This window comes from Marmota marmota, unplaced genomic scaffold (genome assembly GCF_001458135.2).
Source record: "Marmota marmota marmota unplaced genomic scaffold, marMar, whole genome shotgun sequence".
Lineage (NCBI taxonomy): Eukaryota > Metazoa > Chordata > Mammalia > Rodentia > Sciuridae > Marmota > Marmota marmota.
The window spans coordinates 8374322-8388384 of record NW_026000119.1 but is presented as its reverse complement, the minus strand read 5'-3'; the positions used below and the strand labels follow the sequence as shown (position 1 = coordinate 8388384).

General features: G+C 42.4%; 1 pseudogene; it reads left to right on the top strand.

The window, feature by feature from the left end:
- The first annotated feature begins 6731 nt into the window (after window positions 1–6731).
- LOC107153704 lies at window positions 6732–13816 on the top strand (annotated as a pseudogene).
- The last annotated feature ends 247 nt before the right edge of the window (window positions 13817–14063 follow it).

The following is a 14063-nucleotide window of genomic DNA, read 5'->3' as shown; positions in this document are numbered from 1 at the left end:
ACAGAAAGTCCAGTAGTGCCTCCTGGCTCAGCTCTAGGGCCATCGCTGCCTTGCCCCTTGCCCACGAGGAGTCTGCGTCTTGCCCTCCCAGTGGTCTTCCCTTCCAGCAGGAACCCTGGCCGCGAGAGTGTCACCTGGGCCCTGGGCGGCACCACCTGCCTCCATCAGCCGCTGAAGCCAGCGCTGCCCGCAGCCAACGAGCACGCCAGGAGGGCCGAGGGTCCTCAGGGGGCAGCCCCCAGGCTGAGCCCCGGCGCGCAGCCCGGATGGGAGAGGGCGGCTCCTCTGCGGCCCCAGCGCAGCGCCGGCCTCTAGCTGCGAGTCCCCGCACCGAAAGTTCCCGGGATAGGTCGGAGTCGGTTTCACCTGCCCTGGAGACGCCTCCTCCCTGGCTCTGGGGGAAGGGCCCGGCCCGCCTCCTCCTGTCCCTCCGCCCTCTGAGGTCTCCCCCACCCATCCCGGATGAGTCAGGCTGGTTAGAGGCGCGGGGAGCACCGGTAGGTGAGGTCGGGAGTGAACCTCGGCAGGCAGCGAACCTCTCGGTAGGACGCGCGGTCACTCCTGGCCCGGGAAGTGGAAAGCAGGTAGGCGACAGGCCGCTCTTGTGAGTCCCCGCCTGGCAGGAAACAAAAGCAATACAAGGTCGGTTCCTGCCCTCTCCATGCGCAGTTCAAGTTATGACCCAAGTCGATGGGGGCGGGGAGTTGTCAAATTAACAGGCCGTCTGCGATTTCTCCAGAAGGTGCCTTTCCGTTTTACCAATGTCAGGGAATAATTTCAGATTCCCGGGGGCAGTACTGAAATCCAGGGAACTTAGGTTGCGTCCAAACCAAATCTTTCTTGATATGGAGATACAGATGTGGCTGCTCCTTGGGCTACGGCTTTATGGTGTCCAAATACACCAGCCGGTGTCTGTACTGAAAAAGAAATGACTGAAAATTACAGGCTAATATTAGTATCTGCCTTTCTTTTTCCTACATAATTTTCTCACCTTAAGATGCAAGGAAAAAAAAAAACCACACAAAACTGTTGAATTATTTATTGTTTTGGGAGCCCAAACCAATAGGAATTGTGTCTCAGCCAGTTCTTTAAGATTATTTTGTTTATATTTAGTCTAAAATGTGTGAACAGAAGAGATACGCATTGTGTTTAGGTTGGTTTAACTGGCGAAGTCTTTGCTTTTGTAATGTAAGTTTCCCTCCATGCTCAAAATGCTGAAAATACAGACAGACTAGGCTGATTTGACCCCACTGTTCCTAATGTTAGATAGAATGAAGGCTTGACTCTAATTCTCCATTGAAGGACTATGAACTGTACCCAATTCAAGACCATTTGTAAAGAGCTGACTTTGTCATTATCCTCTTCAAGATGGTAGAATTACAGCACTCTCTCCCACCCCCAACAGATGTTACCTTTTCTCTGTCCACGTGTTGATCTATTTAGTCTTTGAGATCCTGTGTGCCTCTCCCTGTTCTTTATCAGCCCTGTTCACAAGCCCACTGAGCTTTTCAATGTTTAATCAACATATTTACCTATTTTCACTCCAAGCCCTCTCATTCTTTAGGTCAGCCTTCCTATTTCTTTTCAATACAAAACAGTCTTATTTACCTTTCAGCCCCAGCTGCCACAGCACATGTCTATTTCTTAGAATTCTCTCATAACTGCTGCATTTCTCATTATAAATTCCCCTCTCCTGTCATTTGACACTCTTCTCTCTTGTACTCCTCTCGTTTTTCCACTTTTCTTCCTTTTCCTTCTGTTTTGCATGAGCCCCAATTGTTTTTGCCAAGATAAAGTATTGAAAGTATGCTGACCCTACAATAGTCAAGATATTTTAGCATGGACCAATCTTAGTAACTGCCATATAGGCCACATTAGCTGAGCTTTATTTAAAATCTCCAACACTACCCCTGGTACTTTTCCGTGAATGAGTTGGAATCTCTGGCTTTAAATTATCTAGGTCAGAAAGAAGAAATGGAAATATTTATTTATTTATTGAAGTACTAGGGATTGAACCAGAGTCTGACAACATGCTAGAAAAGTGTTCTACTACTGAGCTACATCCCAACTTTCGTTTTTGTCTATTTTTGGTATTTTCTAGAATTTAAATCCAATAGTGGGTTGAGGGGGGAAATTGTTTCCACAGATATCTCCACATAACATCAAGCCTTTAGGATAGTTATTAAAATAAATGTTTTGTATTAAACTTCAGCTTTCTTTTGTATTTATTTCCTAGTGTTGAGTCTTGGTGGAATTAACAGAGGTATAACCACATGTAGGGCAGGAGGGAGTCCAAATGGAAAACACAGGTAGGTATTTTAGAGTGGCCAGGTTTTCTTTTCTTTCTTTTTTTCCTTTTTTTTTTTTTTTTGTACCCAGGATTGAACTCAGGGGCACTCAACCACTGAGCCACATCCCCAGCCCTATTTTGTATTTTAGACAGGGTCTCATTGAGGTGCTTAACACCTCGATTTTGCTGAAGCTGGCTTTGAACTCTCTGGGATTACAGGCATATGCCATAGCACCCAGCTTCTTCGTAGGTACTCTTCAAAACATCAAAATAAAAGACTTGCTGCAAAGTCATAAAGAGAATGAGGCTTGGATTTGAAGTACTTAAAAAAAATTAGAGGAAGTGGGGGGTCATCAAAGATGTGATTGTTGAAATCAGGGTGGAATTACTTGTGGATTGAAGGTCTGCAGAAGTAGAAAATAGGGAACAAAAATTAAATTGTTCAGTTGCTTCAGATTTCTGGGCACCCTGGTGGTTAAGCATCCAGACCTCTTCTCCTCTTTGTCTCTCTTGTTCCAGGATAAGGGGATTCTAATTAAGAATGTTCTGTACCTTTTAGCAGGAAGTATTTTCCTGCTTCCCTCATATCTAGTTCATTATTTCCAAAAATATTTATGGAACAACTATCTTGTGCCCACACTGGTGGAAATGGCTATAAAGAAGAAAGTGAGCTTGGGAACTCTCTTTTACATTGGGAGCAACAGACAAGATAAATGTCATGAACCTGACCACTAATACTTTCTCTTGGCAAGTGGTTTAACAAAGGCATACTCCATGTTTGGAAGTTGAAGGGAAGTATTAAAGGAAGAACTGAGGCTCAGCTTGGCAGATCAGGACAATTTTTCAATAAGAGGCATCTTTGAGTAAAGGTGAGAAAAACCTTTAAAGTAGAAGACACATTGGTGCAAAGGCAAAGAGAGCTGACTTGGCTTAGCTTAGCTGTTTGGGGGAACTAACTGAAAAGAGACCTGCTTGGCCTGCTTAGCCTTAAGAAAGAGAATGTATGATGTTCAGGAAACTGTAAAAGTAAGGCGGCAGTCAGAATGAAAGTTTTAGGGGAAGGAAAACAGAGCCTTTGAAGAATTTTCCAGAGGGTAGCAAGCTGACCAGATTTGTTTTTTAGAATGGCCTCCTGGAGGTAAATGTTGGTTTGAAATCATGAACAATATTAATAAGTAAAAAGAACACATTGCAGAGCATTGCTGTATTTAACCAAATCCAAGACAGTATTGATTGCTTGACACATTTTGATTTTAGACATATTCAAATGAAAAAAGTACTTCTTAAAATAAAATTATAGCATGTTTAATAAGATTCTATTTTTATTATTTTTACTTTTTATTGTAATGGAGATTGAACCCAGGGATACTCTACCACTGAGCTACATCCCCAGCCCTTTTAATTAATTTATTTATTTTCTTAATTTTGATACAGGATCTCCCTAAATTGCCCAGGCTGGCCTCAAATTTGCAATCCTGTCTCAGCCTCCTGAGTTACTATGATTTGAGGCATGTGTCATCATGCTGCCAAGACTGTTTTAGAAAAAGAAATGTGTATTTGGGGATTAGATTTGAGGACTGACTGAGGGGTGACTTTAACTTTTTAAAAATAGCCTTATAAACTATTTGAGTATTTTACAATGAAAATATATTATTTTTTTCATTTGAAAAGGCACTCAAGAACCAAGCACACACTTGTAATCCCAGGTACTTGGGAGGTGGAGGCAAGAAATTTGCAGGTTTAAGTCCAGCCTCGGTAACTTAGACCCTTTCTCAAAATAAAATAAAAAGGGTTGGAGAGATAGCTTAGTAATAGAGCACCCCTGGGCTCAACTCCTAGTACCACAAAAGACAAAACAACAACAACAACAACAAAACCTGACATTCAAGCAAAAATGACATGAATGAACAAGAAAATCAGATCTTTAGGCTGGAGGAGGGAGGGGAGGGAGGGGAAGTTGCCAGCAGGGAGAATAATCTAGAAGTTACTGAGAATACCCAGGAAAGGGATAAAAAGGGTTGAGTTCAGCAGTGGCCGAGAAAGGGAAATGAACAGATGAATTTGAGAGATATTTACTAGGTGAATTCAGTAGCATTTGAAGCCAGAGGATCCTACCTATAGGATGAGGATCCTGCTTGGCTCACTCCCATGCACCCAGGCTGAGTAGCTGAGTGGATGCCTATTAGCATCTATCTACCTGGATAGAAAATGTAGGAGGAGTAGTTCTTGGAAATAGGATGATAATTTCAGTTAGGGGTATATTAGGTTTGAGGCTATAAAAATAGAAACATCTAAAAGTCAGTTGGCAATGTAAGTTCTGGGCACCAAGGATGTATGACTTTATCACGTATAAATGATTATTTAAACCACAGGTGAGGATAAAATTACTTATAACAATACATGTATATATGTGTATATATTTTCATATTAATATGTCTGTATATATGTATTTATATGTGTACATTTATATATGTAAATATCTATGTATATGTACACACACACACACACACACACACACACACACACACATATATATATACATACACACAGTGGGCAGGGAAGGTACAGACACTGAATCCACATTTGCCAAAGAGAAAGAGGAACTGAGACCTGTCAAGGAGACTTGGAAGGCTCAGCTAGAGGGAGAGAGAAGCACCCATATCACAGAAGCACAGGAGCAGAAGGAGGAACAGCTTTCTGGAGATGCTGCCAGGGAAGATAAGAAGTGAAATAGGACCAGAACCCGTCAGGTCACTGGGGCTGATCTGGAACAGTTTCAGAACAGTGGTGGGGATGAGCCCAGATCACAGAGGGGCAAGGGCTAGGAGGAGTAGAGTGGGGTACTGAACCATCAATGAAAGGAGAAAAGACAAATCTAGATAAGGAGAGTATCAAATCATATAAGATATTTTTCCTTTTAAAACAGTTGCCATCATGTCTGTGTGCTAAGGGGAAAGAGCCAGGAAAGGATAAGGTGAAGGCCTAGGGGACAGAGTAAATAAGTGATGAAATAAGGGTTGGAGTTGGGGCTGGAGTCCAGAGTTCATGGAGAGGGATTCCCTGGGGCAGAACAGGAGAGAGTCACTTTCCTTCACTAAGAACCGATAGAAGAAAAGTAGATATTGAATTAATTATCGCAGGTTAAACTACTATAACCAATAAAACCTACCTTGTATTGATGCAAACACAAACTTTGAATCTCACATCATAGTAAAGGCAGTTTTTACAGTCAGGTAGTCAGTTTTTCCATGCAGTTATTTAAACAGTAAGGCTGACGGCAGTTCCTTTATCTTCAACACCTGATTTCCATATCATTGAACAGTTTGCCAGAAAAAGAGATCATGTGGATATGCCGGTGGGACATTTGCATTGGCCAGGCATAGGAGTGGTATATAACATGAATGCTCAAATTCTATTGGTAAAAAATGTAGTCACATGAGAACACTGAACTACAAGGGAGATTGAGAAACATGATGGAGCCGCATGTCCAGAAAGAAGGAAGAATGGATTCTGGTGACAACCACGAGTCTCCTCACAGCTGTGGATGCACATCTTTGCATTTACACATGGAGGGAAGAAATCGGAAAGATTTTATACATAAAAACTTCCATTTCCCCTCTGATAGAGAAGAGGCAGCTATTTGCTGAGTATGAGTACTCAGGAGAGATAAAGAAGCCTCAATAAGGATTGTCTGTCATTTGTGGGTTTTGGGAGAGGCATATAGGATTGCCATTTGGTCAAGGGAGCCCATTTACCTTAGAAGTTCATAGTGCCACCAGACTAAATCACTATGCAATTTTCTCCATTAGGGCACAGTATTCTGGGGGTAGGTAGTTAGAAATGGAAGGCAGGCACTGGACTGTACTAGGGTTGAGGGTTGGCAGGTGGGGTCTTGAAAAGATATGTGGAGGAAGGCAAGGGTATGGATGACTAGTGAAGGAAGTCTCAGAAGGGGCCTAAGATATCGGAAGTCAAGGTTTGAGAGTGTCTTGGTGGAGATGAAAAGCAAGTGCAATGGGAATAAGTGAATATGAAAACTAGAAGGTTGGGATGTTGTGAGCAGAACATCAAATATCCTTAAGTCATGGAGCTTAATGCTTCAGGAGTAGAAGAGTTAGGGGTGATGATAAGGTTCAGAGTGTGACAATGTGAATGAAACATGGTAGACACTGGAGATGACAGAATCGTGGAACAGAGAAAGGTGTTGAATGATGAGTCTTGGTAGGGATACTGAAGTCGTCGATGATGGAGAGGATGCCTGGAGTCCTCCATGTAAGTTCTTGGTATTGTGGCCTGAGCAATATAGATGGCATTCTGCCAGGAGTTCTTGCTCTCATCCACAATAAACTCAGCAAATAATGTAATACTGCAGCCACTTAGGCACATGTGTCACAACCCAGACCACTTCTTTTTGTTTAATATCTTTATTTTATTTATTTATATTTATGTGGTGCTGAGGATCGAACCCAGTGCCTCACACATGCTAGGCGAGTATTCTACCACTGAGCTACAACCCCAGGCCCCCAGACCACTCCTCTCGACTGGATCTTCATAGTAAGTATGGGCACTGTGTGCAACAGATTATCATTACTGTTATAGCCTGTTCATGTTCCTCCTAAAATTGCTATGTTGAAATCCTAACCCCCAAAGTGATGATATCAGGAGGGAAGTCTTTTGGTGGTGGTTATGGTTTGGATCTTTAATGTCCCTCAGAGGCCATAGTTGAAGACTTGGTCACCAGCATGTGGTACTATTGGAAGGGGGTGGAACTTGTAAAAGGTTTGGCCTAATGGAAGGGAGTTTACTAATTCATTAGCATGCCCTTGAAAGGGATGTTAAGACCCCACCCTCACCTCCTGCTTCCTGCTTACCCATTAGGTAAGCAGCTTTTCTTTTCCACACAATGACATTTCAGCCTCATCACAGGTTCACAAGCAATGAAACTGTGACCTAAAACCTCTGAAACCATGAGCCAAAAATAAATCATTCTTCTTTAAGCCATTCTTCTCAGGTATTTTGTCACAGTGACAGAAAGATGACTAACACAATGATTAGGTCGTGAGGTGAAGTCCTCCTTAATGGGACTAATGCCCTTATAAAAGGGAACCCAGAGAATTTCCTTTCTGCCATGTGAGGACACAGCGAGAAGACAGCCATCTGGAACCTGGAAGTGAGCCTTTGCCAGACACTAAATCTGCCAACATCTTCATCTTGGAATTCCCAGCCTCTAGAACTGCGAAAAATAAATTGTTGTCTAAGCCGCTGAGTCTATGATATTAAAGCACCCTGAGTGGATTAAGTCAATTACCTTGTGAAAAATAGCTCTCCTTGCTGTTTATATGTATATATTTCTTGCAAATGTGCTCTTTATTTTCACTTTTTTTTTTTTTGAGATAGGGTCTCACTGTTGTCCAGTCTAGTCAAACTCATTGGCCCCCAGCTTGTAAAATGTCCAAACCCCTTCTGTGGATGGTTTCTCCACCCAAGAAGGTAGATGAAGTGTTAATCATCCAGATAGGTGGGTTGATCCCCAGGTGAAACCAATCCCCAGGTAAAGTGAAATGTGGGAAGTCTGGAGAGAAAACCTAAGCAGAGGGCACTGCCTAGGCATTCTGGCCAAGCAAAGGAAGAACATTTTCCCTTGGGCTAAGAGCTGTAGTTGAGCAGTCTAACTTACATACCAGATAGCTTCATGTCATAGGGCTCCCTGAATTTATTTTCCTTCTCCTTTCCTGAACCTTTATTTATTTATTCAGAGCCTACTGGGTGTATGCACTATTGAGAGACTGGGAACCCAATAGCAAACCAGACAGATAAAAATGTTTGCTCTCAGAAAACTTAGATTCCAATGGAAAATAGACAGCCAATATACATAAAAATAAATAAGAAAATGTCACTATCAATAAGTGCTCAGGTACAAAAGCCAGCTGAGGTGATAGAGTGACTCTAGCAAGGATGAACAGGAAGGCTTCTCACAGATGACAGTAACAGACAGGGGCCACAGTGAGATGAATGGAGGAGAAGGGAGTAGGATGGGATGAGCATTCCCATAGAGGAAATGGCTAGTATCATGTCAGAAAGGAGCTGAAGAACAGAAAGAAACCAGGGTCAAAGCTGATGCACAGTGAGCAAGGGAAGGGTGGAGCGAGAAGTCAAGAGAGTGAGTGGGATTTGGGTGTTGTAGGGCCTAATGAAGTTTGGGTTTTAGTCTAAGTATGAAGGGAAGCTATTGGGGACTTATAATAAAACAGTTAACATATAATTTGTGTATTAAGCAGCTCATCAGACTGCAGTGTGGGGACCAGATTGGAGGGGATGCTGAACATCCAATTGGGAAACTCCTGCAGCATGTGAGATGAGAGATGAAGGAGAGATGATGGTGACTTGGAACATCAGGGAATCTGGTAGAGAAGGATTGAGCATTGAAAAATGTGCTAGAGGCAGAACTGAAGAGAATTTGCGGATGAAATGGATGTAAATTTATCAAGATTGAGAGTGTTGAGTTGAGAACTGGTTTAGAAGCAGAAAGTCAGACATTCTATTTAGCAAAGATTATGCTTGGGATGACCCTTAGATCTCTGAGTAATGATCTGGATTAGGTGCTATGGTTTGGATTGGTTTGTCCCCGCAAGATTCATGTGCTGGAAGTTTGGTCCCCAGCAAGGCAGTGTTAAGGTAGTAGAACCTTTAAGAGATAGGGCCTAGTGGAAAAATTAGGTCGTGGAGGTTCCATCCTCATGGATGTACTGATGTTGTCTTGCAGGAGTGGGAAGGTCCTCCTAAGAGTACTTAAGTTTTTATGAGAATGGGTTGATAGAGGGCAAGGCCACCTGCCATGCATGCCCTTTCTGAACACAGCTGTTTTCCTTTCTGCTTCTCCAATATGGTGGGATATATCCAGGGACACTTGACAGGATGCCAGGGACCTGCTGCTTGGACCTTAGAGCCACAAGAATTCTAAGCCAAATAAACCTATTTTTTTTATAAAGTATCTATCCCCATGCATTTTGTTATAGCAACACAAAAATAGACTAAGACAGTAAGCAATTAGACATATAAGACTGGAGCTTATAGGTAAGGTCAAATTAGAGATAGAACTTTATAACTCTCAAGCATTGAGATGGTGTTTTAAAGCTATGGAATTAGACGAATTTATCCATGGAAGGAATCTAGAAAGAGAAGAAAAAAGTCCCATGGCTTGCCCCAATGCTAGGAGTCCAACCTTTAGTACTATCTTTCTTAACCATTCTATGACCCTTATAATAAGCAGAATTATAAAATTCATGTTATGTCTCTCTAAGGCCAGTACTGTTTGTGGTTACAGCAGACATTAACATGAAAGACTCTAGGAATAAGGTTAATTTCAGGGTCTGAAATACAGTTTGTGTACTTCTCTCCCTGTGGAAAACCTTGTTCCATTGCCAAATCTAGAAGGTATGGGCTTAATTTTTTTTTTTTTAACATGGCAGTATGTTTTCTAGGTATATTCTGTTTACACATGGGAAAACCAAGTTTCAGAATTTAGTGTTGTCTTAATCTATTCAGGCTGCTATTAAAAAATACCATAAATGGGGCAGCTTTTTAATGAGAAAGATTATTTTTTACAATTCTGGAGACTGTGAATTCTAAAACCAAGGCCCCAGCAGATTCAGTGTCTGGTGAGGGTCTGCTGTCTGGTACATAGATGGCGCATTCTAGTTGTGTCTTCATTTGGTGGAAGTGGAAACTCTGGTCTCTTCAGCCTCTTATAAGTGCACTAAGCCCTTTCATGAGGGCTCCACCCTCATGACCTAATCACCCGCTTCAAAGGCCACACCTCCTAATACCATCACTTTGGGGATGAGGTTGCAACATATGAATTTTGGAAGGAGGTTATAAACATTCAACATATGAGATGAACATCATTACCTAAGTACATGTATGAAGACACAAATGATGTGATTCTACTTTGTGTACAACCAGATAATTGAAAAATTGTGCTTCATTTGTGTACAGTGGACTGAAATGTATTCTGTCCTGTACAACAAATTCAAAAAAATTAAGTAATTAAAAAAACCTTATATCCATACAAAAAAAAATAAATAAACATTCAGCATAGCAAATATCTTGTAGAAATTGCACTTGTATTTGAGTAGAATTCAGGTTTAGCATTTTGCATTAGAATCATCTTTCCTCACCTCTCTAGTATTTGACTCAGTTGATCATTTACCCTTCAAAATCCTTGTCTTGGCTTCTACGCCATTACTCTTTTCTGATTCTTCTCCTACCTCCCTGGCTTAGCTCTGAGTCTCCCTTGCTAGCTCTTTTTTTTCCCATTTCTTCTTTCTACATTCTCTCTACTCATTCCCTAGGTTCTACCTAAATAATTTTGTCTATTTCCCCAGATTCAATTATCACCTATATTCTGTTTTGGTGTGTGTGTGGGGTGGATTAGGGGGAGCGCTGAGGATAAAACCCAGGGCTTCACACATGCTAGGCAAGTGCTCTACCACTGAGCTAAGCCCTAAGCCCACCACCACCTGTATTCTTATGATTCCCAAATCTATTTGTGTAGCACACCTACAGAGTACTGACTTTTAAGTAATTAGTCTCATGTTAGCTCTTTCCTGATCTCTTTAAATTTGAAATCTTTCTGGAGCTGAGTATATTGGCACATGCCTGTAATTCCAGCTATTTGGGAGGTTGAGGCAGGAGCATTGCAAGTTCAAGGCCAGCCTGGGCAACTTAGTGAGATCCTATGTCGAAATAAAGTTTTGAAAAGAGATGGGCTTGCAGCTCGGTGGTAAAACGCTTGCCTAGTATGTGTCAGGCCCTGGGTTCAATCCCCAGGAATGCAAAATAAATAAACAAATAAATAATAAAACCTCTGGGCCTCAATTTCTCCATTTGTACAATCAGGGAATTAGACTAGATGATTCTGCTGTTCCTTCCAGTGCTCACATTCTGATTCTAAACTTCTTATTACTTCTCTTATATTAATAATAATGACATTTATTGCACACTCTATGACCAGGCATTGAATCAAGGGCTTTAACCATATTAATAAAATTAATTCTCCTAACAATATCCTATGAGGTAGGAGTTGTTATTATCTTCATTTTTATAGTTGAAGAAACCAATATCCAGAAAATGGAATTCCCTACTATTGGATAACCAGTTGGTGGGGAGCCAGGATTCAACCCTGACAGTTCTAGTCCGGAGGCCACATCAGTTATTCCCTGAGTAGTTCTTACTATTTGCCTTCAAAGCCCATGATCTGTGTTCTCCCTTCTCACCTCAGCCCATTTCCCTTCTGCCTCCTCTGGGTCCTGACACCTTCTGTTACATATCTCCCTTGTGTCTGCATCTTCTTCTCTTCCTATACGTACTGAATGTTTTCCTTCTTAACACAAAACAAAAAAGAGCACTTTGCTTTGACGTGCCCCTGCTTGGTCAGTGCCTCAGCTCTCCCTCATCACTCTGTGCCCACGTCCATAGGTGTCCTCCTCTCAGAGGCCTTTCCTGGCCACCTTGGACAAATCGGCTTCTTACCTCCAGTTACTTCCATTCAGGAAAAGTTAAATTTGGGTTGTTTATTAGGCATTAAAAAGAGATGGTATTATGGCTTGGATATCAGGTGTCCTCCCAAAGCTCCTATCAATGCAGGCATATTCAGAGGTGAAGTGATTAGATGATGAAATTTGTAACCTGATCAGTTCATCCTAGTTTGAGTGGACTGACTCGGTGGTAACTGTGGGCAGGTGGGGCATGGCTGGAGGAGGTCAGTCTTAGGGGGCATTCTTCCTGAGGCCCTTTCCCCACTTTCTTTCTCTGCTTCCTGACCCTGCCATGAGCTGAGCGGCTTTCCTCAGCTGGGCCATGATATTCTGCCTCACCTCAGGCCCAGACCTATGCAATCAGCGGACCATGAACTGAACCTCTGAAATCAGGAGCTAAAACAAACGTTTCCTTCTCTAAGTGGATCTTAATACATAAATATATTGGTTACACTGATGCAAAGCCGACTAAAACCGCAGGCAAGTGGGAAATCTGTGCCATTCCTCATCCAGAACATGGGCTCCCTGAGACCAGGACCATGTCCTGTTGTCCATTAGCAAAGAATTGGTTGTGGAGATTGACTTGGAGTAACAAGGTGTATTAGTATCCTGTACTGCTGTAATGCATTTCCACAGCCTGTGTGCCTTAAAATAACAGGGATTAATTCTATCACAGGACGGAAAGCCAGACATTGAAAATGAAAGCCTCTCTCCCTTGGGAGACTCTAGGAGGGAACCCTTCTTTTTCTCTTCTAGCTTCTGCATTCTTTAGCTTCCTTAATTTGTGGCCAAGGCACTCCAATCTCAGCTCCCTCTACACTTTTTCAAACCTTCTCTTCTGTGTGTCCATCTTCTTCGACCTCTTACGAGGACACTTATCATTGGATTTATGGCCCAGTCAGATAACCCAGGATGGTCTAGTTACATCTGTAAACCTTTACCTCTTCACAAATAAGGAAACATTGATGGGTACCAGGAATTTGGGACATTGGCATAGCTTTTGGAGGGGCATCATTTAACTGACTAAATAAGGGAACAGGCCGAAGCTCAGGAAGGTCTTTCTCCAACCTCTCACCTTCTCCCCTTATTCAAGCTAACTTAAAATTTCCTTCAGAATTTAATTCAGCTGTCACTGAATCAAGGAAATCATCCTTGACCCACATCCTCGGCCCCAGTACATGTAAATCAGTGGTTATCACATACTCAACCCTGTTTTAAGGGCTTCCTCTGTATGAACTCCCCTCTTGCTACAACCCTGTGAGATAGTTCCTATTACTATCCTTATTTTACTGAATCCTCATGTTTTCTCCACCTGACCTCCCCCAGGGCAGCAACCAAGACTTCTTCATCTCCCTACCCTACCACACACTGTGGTACCTCCAAGCTCTCTATAAAAGGCTGGAGGACTCAATCAATGACTGAACAAGAGATAGGGTCACAGACCGTGGAAGTTTTTGAGCATCCAATTAAGACATTGGGAGTTTTTTCGTCTCAGCTGCCGCCATGCCATCCAGACTGAGGAAGACCCAGAAACTTTGGGGACACGTGAGCCATGGCCATAGCCGCATCGGCAAGCACCGGAAGCACCCAGGAGGCCGGGGTAATGCTGGTGGCATGCATCACCAAAGGATTAACTTCGACAAATATCACCTTTGGGAAAGTTGGTATGAGGCATTGCCACTTAAAGAGGAACCGGAGTTTCTACCCAACTGTCAACCTTGATAAATCGTGGACATTGATCAGTGAACAGACACAAGTAAATGCTGCCAAAAACAAGACGGGAGCTGCTCCCATAATTGATGTGGTCCGATCAGGTTACTACAAAGTTTTGGGAAAGGGAAAGCTCCCACAGCAGCCTGTCATCGTGAAGGTAAAATTCTTCAGGAGAAGAGCTGAGGAGAAGATTAAGGGTGGTGGGGGTGCCTGTGTTCTGGTGGCTTAAAGCCACCAAGAGCACTGGAGGTTTATTAAATGCTAACAACAACAACAACAAAAAGACATTTGTATTTTTAGATCACAGGGCCAACATAATTTTAGCACTGAGAAATGATAGCCTGGACCTCCATCTTTCAAACGTATCTTCTCCTTAGTCAATAAAAGTCTTCTACCAGAAAATGCTCTGTGGAACATTTACCTTCAGTATATACTGTAATTGCATTGTTATTTGTATGTCTGTTGAGCAGATTTAAAGATTATATTACCTAGCTGGGCACCATTTCTCAGCCTGTAATCCCTGC